Consider the following 9751-nt stretch of genomic DNA (forward strand, 5'->3'; position numbering starts at 1 on the left):
ATTGTCAAGCCAGGCCTTAAAAACCTCCAAGGATGGAGATTCCATAACTTCTCTAGGTAACCTGTTCCAGTGCTTCCCCACCCTCCTAGTGAGAAAGTTTTTCCTAATATCCAACCTAAAACTCCCTTGATGCAACTTGAGACTATTGCTTCTAGTTCTGTCATCTGTCATCACTGAGAACAGTCTAGCTCCACCCTGTTTTGAACCTCCCTTCAGGTAGTTAAAAGCTGCTATCAAATCCCCACTCAGTCTTCTCTTCTGCAAATTAAATCAGCTCAGTTCCCTCAGCCTCTGCTCAGAAGTCATGTGCCCAAGCCAAGTAACCATTTCCATTGCCCTCAGCTGGACTCTCTCCAGCTGCTTCAGAGCCTTGCTACCTCCTCCTGTAGCTCTCTTTCCTTCACCATGTGGGACACCACCAGAAGGCACCACTCACACTGCAGGTACTCCTTCACTTGGCTGACACAGGAAATCACAGCCTAAATAGCACCAAAACAGGACCTGCATGGCAACCTCAACAGTGTGCAGTCAGGCAGGTGAACCACAAATCCCCACAACCTCCCTGAGTGCCATGTGAATTATTTTTCTTTACAAGATCTGCTGCTCCTCTTTCTGCTCCCTGTCATAGAATCATTGAAAATGAGGGTTTGAAGGGATCTCACGAAGTCATCTAGTCTAACTCCCTGCTCAAAGCAGAACCTTCCCCAACTATATCACTCCAGCCAAGCTGTCCTGTCCTGTGCTCCCTGCCTGATCTGATGCTCTGCTTTCTGATCCCTGCTCTGTTGGCACTTTGGCTGCCTATTCCCTCCCCAATCTGCCATGTGCCACAGGCATAGACTGCCTACATCACTCATGGTGCCCCAGCTGCAAGTTGGCCACCCCTGGATTAATGCATGCCTGTGGGTGGCCTTATTCCATTCATAACTGTGCCTTTGTGGAGTAAAGACTTAAGCAGAGAACTCCCACTCCCTAAAAAAGAGCTCATACCTCCAAGTTAGACCATATTCTGGGGGTAGGGTTTTCTAACTCTCTCTTCTGGTAAATCTGTAATTAAATCTTCCTTTAACCAGAGATGCTGAGACTACATTCACTCATGTGTAGCACTTGGTTTACAGTCCATTCTCCAGAAAACAGAGTGGAAGAGCTCTGAATACTGCATAGCTCTTATGGGGTATCTGGGCTCAAATACTGCTCCAAATCAGGTAGTCTGGGGATTAGAACCTGTAGAGCACATCCAGACATGCATTCACATGTGCTTGCAGCAACTTAAATAAGAGCAGCACAAATTTGTGCCAGGGATTTTTGCCTCAGTGCGTGTGCCTGGACATCACTTTGTTGTGGAGCAAGTTGTGCCACTTGGGGCAAACTGACCCTGCCCAGCTTTACCTGGATCTGAAGCAGTATAAAAACCTGCCCTGGTGAGCAGCTCAGGGCTACTAGCTCTCAAGAGCTTCTGGGGCCCAGCCAAATGGTATCTGGGGACACTACTCCTTGTTCCAGCTGGACTGCTGCAGCAGCCCTAACCTAGAGGTCACTGCACCCTCTACCCACTGCACATGTCTGGCAGTGGGGGCTGCTGCCTGGCTATGACCTGCTGACAGCAGCAACAGCATGCAGGCCCAAGGCTGTGCCCCTGCCAGATCTGGATGGGGACCAAATGGCCACAGCAGAGGCATCTTTGCCTCTGGGCCAGCTTCCAGTGGTCTGTGACTACACAGTTGGTCTTTGCGCGGCACTGCTACCATATGTGCCCCAGCCCTGCCATCTGGGCAGCTGACCCCTGGAAAATTTTCTCAGTGTGATGGCCTGTTTTAAACTGTCAAAGCATGTCCTACTGGCCCCAAGTTTCCAGGAGGTCAGCCACCTCCAACTGGGTCCCAGGTGCTAGCCCTGAGCAGGCTTCTCTGCCTGGGTTCTGCCACTTGCCTCACTAGCAGAAATCCTGGTGTTCCCGATTTAAAAACTGCCAAGTCTCAGATAAAAAAAAAAAAAAAAATCCCAAATTCACTCTTTGAAATGCACCAAAATCCATGTTCTTCCACAATTAAAACAAAAGACCACTATATATATAGAGAGAGAGACAGACAGACAGAGAGAAACAGACAGAGAGACAGATCAGTTGGACAATGTTTTAAAGCATTTTTAAAGCATTTACAATGTTAAAGCAATTTGGAAACATACCAGTGTCTCTATCATCATAATACAATACGTTCCAAATATTGATATGTTGGAATACCTGCCCCTGCAGCCACAGCACCTGCCAGCTGGTCTCATCCTGTCTGGCAGTTTGGCACATTGGGTGTGTGATGGGGAGCTGTGGGGTTTGGAGGAGGTGGGTGGGAAGGGGTGTGGGAGGGATGTGGTAGGTATGTGGTTGGTTGTGTGGATTGTGAGGGGACTGTGTGGGGGGGAGCTTCTCAGGAGGGGTGGGTCCCCTGCCCTCCCACAGTGTGCAGCCCCTCCACATAGCACATGGACTCCTCCTCCCACAGGATCACAGTGCTGGGCTGCAGATAACAGCCTGAGCAGAGCTGGTGCTGCCAGAAGGCACACAGCCCTACACTGAGCCAGGCTGGACCCGTAACAAGCTGCACAGGTGGCACCAGATCTGAGGTGGCCAGAGCCACATCACGTCACAGGGGACTCTGGCCACAGAGGGCCCTGAGCTCCTGATAGCTGCTACTGCTGCTGGGGACCCATGCCCCCCCGATCAGCCCCCCCCACCCCTAATACTTCTGACCAGAACCCCCCATGCCCACACATCCCCCCTCTACAGTCCCCCCACACATCCACAGCCCACTCCATACACATAAACCACCCCTCCCAGTCCCTACTTACCAGGGGCAATACCTGGGTCACGCCGCCTTGCACCACTCCCACTTGCCCTGCGCTAGGACAGCAGGGGGCACAATAGAGATGCTCTGGCCGAATACCAGACTGTCTCTGGAGGTCCAAGCCCTGGCTTGCCCAGGGCACAATTTCCCACTTTTCTCTGGAGCGCCACTTTTCTCTGGAGTGTTTTTTGTTTGTTTGTTTGTTTGTTTGATACCTGGAAACCCAGGCATCAAGTTTTGAGCCTGAGATGCAAATATACAATGTGGGGTGTAAGGAACATTTTTTTTCATTCTCAGTGTGCCTCTTGAGGCATCTCAAACTGGTTTGAGATGCCACAAGAGGCACATGCATACTCATCTGGATGCACCGATAATGTTTGCTCCAAGGAGAATCATTTTGTTCAAGGCTGAACAGCACAAAATCAACTCATATGTAAGAGAGGAAGAGACATGGCTTGCTTTTTAACATCTGTTCACCACAACAGGCCCCAACCTGGCCCCTTCCAGGTCAAGGCTTTCAATGCTAACAATAAGATGATCACACATTGGCAACCTCTAGCTACAACACAGATCATTAAATCTATTTTTTTTTATACACAACCCAGGTTTGATTATCTCCCAACTGAGCATTCTAACCATTGAGCTATCGAGTGTAAGGACAATACCTCCTCCTTGCTATATTTTGGCAATGTCTAATTCAGGAGGTGGGTTCAGAGAATACCCTCTGGTTTAGGACCTGTGATGAGCATTGCCTAGTTTATGGATCCTGCCAGACATAGCTGCAGAGAAACTTGGTACCAACAGAACTTGAATGACTGTGTTTCTGACCTGTGGCAGAAATTTAAGATGCAATGTCAATAATTGAGGCATCTATGCAGTTTAGGCATCTCAAGGACTAGACAACAGCTAAGTCAGATTTGGGGGATCTACATCTGAGAGCAAAGTACTTAAATCACTGCAATACTATTTAGCCCATCCACAGCACCATGTAAATGTGGCCCAGAAAGTAGATCACCCACCTAGGGACAGATATTCAAAAAGTCTGAGCCTGAATTGATTCAATCTTTGCTGTTTAGTCTAACCTGGCTAGGCTAAACCAGCTTGTAACCACATACAGACTTCCCCCTCTGGACTGGGAAAATGCAGTCACGTGCCTGCAGTGGCTCAGGCTAGTAGCCAGGGGATGCTAGAGCAGCCCTCCCTTCCCTTCCAGAGTGCTGAGCTGACAGGGGCATGGCTAGGCCCCAGCAGGATGCTCTGATTAGGGAGGGGTTCCCTGCCCCCCATCACCAGCCCAGCAGGGAATTTACAGTGTTTATCACCCCATTAAGAAAAGAGGGACATTACCAGCTACCTGTTCATTCTGCCTTTGTCCTGTCTGCCACAGCATGGACCGTAGCCAGCATGTGGTCTGCTACCTAATACTGAGGCATGTCTATGTAAGGCAGAGGGGACAGGGAGAAGAGTGGGGGAACAGGGGGAATCCAGGCAGATGCCTTCAGTCTCTGCCAGAGCTGCAGCCAGGAGGCAGAGGGAAGGGACTATCTCTGCATCAGAGAGAGAAAAAGAGCATGCTGGGATGCTGGGGGAGTCTGATTTTACTTAAACCAGCAATAGGTCTGGGACAGGAATTGCGTAAACTGGTTTGACCCAAATCAGTTAAGTCTGATACTACTTTCAACCAGGTTTATTTCAAACTGGTTTCAGCTAATTTCAAACTGGTTTATGTACACTGAACATCTGTTCTGTTACATGTTTAAACCAGTTTCTAATCATTTACACCAGTTTGTGTATAATGTCTGTCCCTAGCCCCAGAGCAATACAGTATGTAACAGGCCACAACTACCTGACACACTACATTTCTGATATAGACAAACACTTAAGTTTTATTTTCAATACCAAATTAGATGTTTAGGTACCATGTCACTTTGAAAATAGTACCTAAGCAATTTCCCGCCCCCCAGTGCAACTAGGAACTCTCTAAATTTGGTATGAAAAATTATGTGGACCTTGTATTTCAGTTCAGGTCCATTTTTAAAAATCATAAGGTTGGTTAACTTGGCCATTTTACATGGGTTTTTTTGTTTTTTTTTGTTCTGTTTTGTAATCTTATATCATGTGGTGCTGCAAGACTGGCAAAACTGGCCCCGTTTCATCATCATATTTCCCATCCATGACTTCTAGCTGAAGCTCCTGTTAAATATTTTAGCTTTACTAACCAAGTGTATTATCTCCTTCAGACACTTTTATACAGCCTGCAAAAGTCTGTTTTTTTCCAGCAGTCTGTTTTACCCATGCAAGCTGTGTTCTCTCAGGTCCTTCGCTGTATCACCTAGGTCAGAAAGGTATTGTTATATGTTGTTCTATTGTTATTTGATGCCTATGTTTTAAATGTTATTTTGAGCCAAACCCATCATTATATACAATATATGCAAAATAAACATTTAATTTAATAATAAGTGCATCACACATCTTGTTTAGGACACAGAGCTGATATTCTCTTGTACTTCCAGCAGTGAGAAAAAATTACCCTTAAGCAGGTATCAAAGCCACATGCAGAGCAGTTGGGAACCTAGAAATGCTGCTGTTTTATAGCTATTGTTTCAAAGTCCACAAGCTCACTTGTAAATCATCCTCCTTTCCAAAGAAGTAGAAGACTTCAGCCTTTATCATCATCATCTGCTATTTTCCCTGTTGGTGCCTACAATACATTGTTTGCAACTGCAGCCCCCACTTCTATTTATTAATTTGTTTTGTTTAGCTGTTCCACATTTAGCTTTCATTTTTAGGTGATTCAGCTGGCAGTTAATTTGATCCTTAATTTTCTGCCATTCTTGAATGGTTTTGTAATTAATAGTCTGGTGCTCTATAAATGGTCATTAACACTTTGACACCGTTTTCGAGAAAGGTATCATTAGTTCCAGTCACAATGAATAACATCTAAAATTTTGGAACTGCAGAGCTCTCACAATTTGCTCCCAACTGAGGAGCAGAAGAGCATGTTACAGGTAACTTTGAACATGAGGTTCCCTGCCATTTAACTGCCAGACATGTCACTGTTTGGAAGTTGAGGTGTAAGGCATTTATATTAGTAATGGACTACCAGAACTTGTGAACTCCATCCAGGATTCAAATCCAATCTGGGTTGATAGTAAAAGAATTTGATTTATGGATGCTCAGAGGTATATTACAGATTAATAATATTGATAGGAAAACTGAAGAGCCAATCTTAAAAATTGCTGCAGGTACTATATAGCAACATTGATTTATAAAAGGATTATAAGGATTATTTTTCCTATTGTAGGTTTCCACTTAAATAAATATAAATTGTCCTTTCTTTCCTCAATTTTGCATTAAATAAAACATGTTTGTATTTTTACAAATGCCAGTGGATTAAAAATAGTGTTCAGATCAAATGCTCTAATCTCAAATAAAAAGAGGTTGCAGTTGTGTCGGTGGTTTCATTCTATAAAATGCATATTTCTAGCAATCTGAAAGTAAAATGTGTCAGTGAAAATCTCAAGCACTAATAAAAAGGGTCTTATTTCTGTTTTGTATGCAATTGTTTGGTAAACTCCAAGATCGATAGAAAGCACTAATTATTCATTATTATTATTGTACAGTGCCTAAGGGTATTTGAGCTCAATCCAGATAAAAACACACAACACCATTCTTTTTAAGCATTTCAACACATTTAGAGAGGAAGAATGTTCTGCATTTAAAGTACTAAGTGGGGATTCAGATTTTTTTCAGTTTACATCTCTCTTCTAAAGAACTCCTGTGTGACATGGGGCAAATCACTCAATTTCCCTCCTTCTTTGTTCCTAGTTTGTACTGCTCAACTCTGGCAGTGGTATTGGCCATGTAAATATTAGAGCTGCTCAGGATGTTTCCGTCTAAACAGTTTCTTGGTAGAAAAAAATATGTTTAACCAAATGAAAAATGTTAGAAGAAAGTCTGCTTTCCATGGAAATCCTTGATTTTTTTTTTTTTTAAACAAAAATCTTAATTTATTTCAAAAGGAACAACAGGGTACAATTCTTCTGAGCGTATGTGTCCCTCTTTGCTCAACCAGCCGCCTGCTCCTCCTTGCTTCAGTTTACCCAGCAGAGCTGCTTATTCAATAGCTGGTCTAAACACAACTGTTCTCATCCAAAGATAAAGTTCTAGCCTGCTGCTCTCCCCTCTTAAAGGAATCAAGGTTGTGCCCCGCTGTTATACCTGTACTCTAGTCTCATTCTGTAACAATCAATTATGTCATAAAATTCCATTCATGAAATTATTAAATTCTATCCTAAAACTGGGGGGAGGGGGCTAACCACAATGCTCACAGTGGAAACATGTGGCAAGAAGTGTACCCCTCTAGTGGTTAAAATCCTTTTTCCAATTTCCAGACTAAATTATTGTGACCTGTTTACAAGATTATAATGATATATTGGCTCTTTTAGATTAAGAACCTTTTCTTCCTTCTTGGATTTTATTCTCCTGATTAAAAAATAATAATATCCTATTTAGATCATGAAGCAGCCTAACCACAGGTCACAAGAAATGATGGCAGCATTCCCTAATTGATATTTTACTGTTTAATGGAGAAATAACTTATTTTCCAACTATTTGTAATAAATACATCTCTAGCAAAAAGAAGGACTTCATGCAGTATGTCAACTATCTTTTATCACCACATGTGTTGACATGGCTAAAGCTTAAAAAAAACTGATCTACACAAATTCTCATAAATTCTCATACTTCAGATAAGCATTGACTTTCTGAATTCCTTTGTGACAGACAGTTGACACATTTTGTGTCAAGTTTTGTTTTTTTTTTAAGCAGATGTAATGGGATTTTTGTCTCCTCTCTTTAGAACAGTGTTATTTAACAAATCTTCTTTAATATTTTTGTAATGTTGTTTCTGCGTGAGAGTCAATTGAATTTCTCTAAAAGTGATTTTCCACTGAAAAGGGAATGTGCTGAGTTGAAAAACAAAAATCTACTCATAAAAACAACTTTTTCTTTATTTGTACAGATGCACATCACAAATACTTTTCATTTTTATTAGTGACGTGCAGAGATTAGACCTCAAGTATGAGACATGGAAACCAATTGACAGAGCTTCTAAGAAAAGTTGGGCCTGTGATTAATGATCCCTTGCACATGAGTGCTTGTTTTGTTCAGATTCATGGTACACCAAAAATTTAATACAGAATTACAAAGAAAACTGTTTGCTTTCCAGAGAGCTTTGGGAGATGGGGCAAATTCAAAAATATCCCTGCATGATTGCATTCTCAGCTACAGTAACCATTATTTCTGGGTTATTTGTTAAGCCAATGAAACATCACAAGAGCATTATTCCAATCCCATGAACCTAAACTTGTTTCCTGTATAAGTGTATTTTTCTTTGATAATCATATCATATTTTTTTCTTTTTTTCTCTCTGTTCTTATCTTTTAATAAGAAAATGGAAACAGATTTTTCAAACTTTACAGGTCCACCCCTGGACTGTGTCTAAATAGTACACAAATATGAAAAAAAAATAACAGTTCAGTTCAAACGTTGTGATAGCCTTTTGTAAACGTAAGTATATATGCAGAATTCTCCCAAGTTAAATGACAATAGGACCCTTGTCAAAGTAATGCATAGTCCTTTTATCTGTGACTGATCCACTGAACAAGCAGTACTATACTACAATGTACAATTATTAGGTGAGTCAGTATGGGGTGGACATGTTTACTTTTATTCTCCACAATGTCTTATTCATCCATCTTTATTTCCTTTTTTCTGTACTTGTAGTTATGGTATGTATTATGGGGATATTTGCTCACTGCATAACTAGGTGAAAAATGTCGATATTCATTTAAATGTATTTTAAAAATATTGAACAGTAAAAAAAACCAAGGTTTTAAGCGTGAGATCATTGCACGTCAATGTACTACATAAAAAATTATGTTTAATAGTGAAATAAATCATACTTTTTTTCCCTTTCCATTTGTAAAACAAATAGAGAATTTGGCTTTTAAGGCAAGTGTACACAGAAATGAAAGGAAAAAAGCTTTCTGACTGAATACGGAGAGAATGTTCATATGCAGCATTCATTTTAAGTCCCATGGGATTAATGTTTTCTAGGAGGGAAATTTACAAACACAATTACTAAAAGAATTTTGAGGATTTTTTTTTAATAGAAAAAGAGCCAGAAAAATACCTACAAACAATGTGTTTGATGGTGCAGTCGGTTATGGCTTAAGGAGGACAAAAACATTTTAATTTGCACAGTGCTCATTCTAATTTGGAAACCAACAAAATGAATCATCGATAATAAGGATTACCTTTAGCAAGACATGTTTTAATTACCTTAAACTGGCACAGCTCATATTTAAGGACTACCCAGAATAAAAGATTATATCTCAGTTTTGGGGCTTGGACCTAGCTCTCTCTTTCCCCCAGGTAAGTGCCTCAGCCACTGGCCTTAGAGTATAAATAAGTAAATATCAACTGGGCCATAAGATGCTCACTCTATATCCCAACTGTTTACAGTACCTATCTGCAATATAAGACACCCATGATGCAGTATAAGACATTCATGTTTAAGTCCTGTGACTGAAAAAGTGGGGGATCTGAACCCTGTTATGCTAAATCCAGTGTTAGTACCCTAGCCACTAGACTCCTGTGGTTGGGCTAGATCACTCTCCAGGACCTAAAAAAAATGATAAGTTTCCACAAAAACAGATGGTTTAAAAAGCTGACATTTTCCAAGGAAAGAATGTCTAACAAATTCCCTGCCAGCTTTGTATCAGAGCCAGAACTGCTCATGAGATTAAGAACCTGAAGGTTTGAGGCATAATATACTGCACTTTTAGATTCTTATGGTACTGAAAAGGAATTAGCCAGGAACTTCTGAATGCTATTGTTCTCCCAAGTTG

Source organism: Alligator sinensis, unplaced genomic scaffold (assembly GCF_000455745.1).
Source record: "Alligator sinensis unplaced genomic scaffold, ASM45574v1 scaffold789_1, whole genome shotgun sequence".
Taxonomy (NCBI): domain Eukaryota; kingdom Metazoa; phylum Chordata; order Crocodylia; family Alligatoridae; genus Alligator; species Alligator sinensis.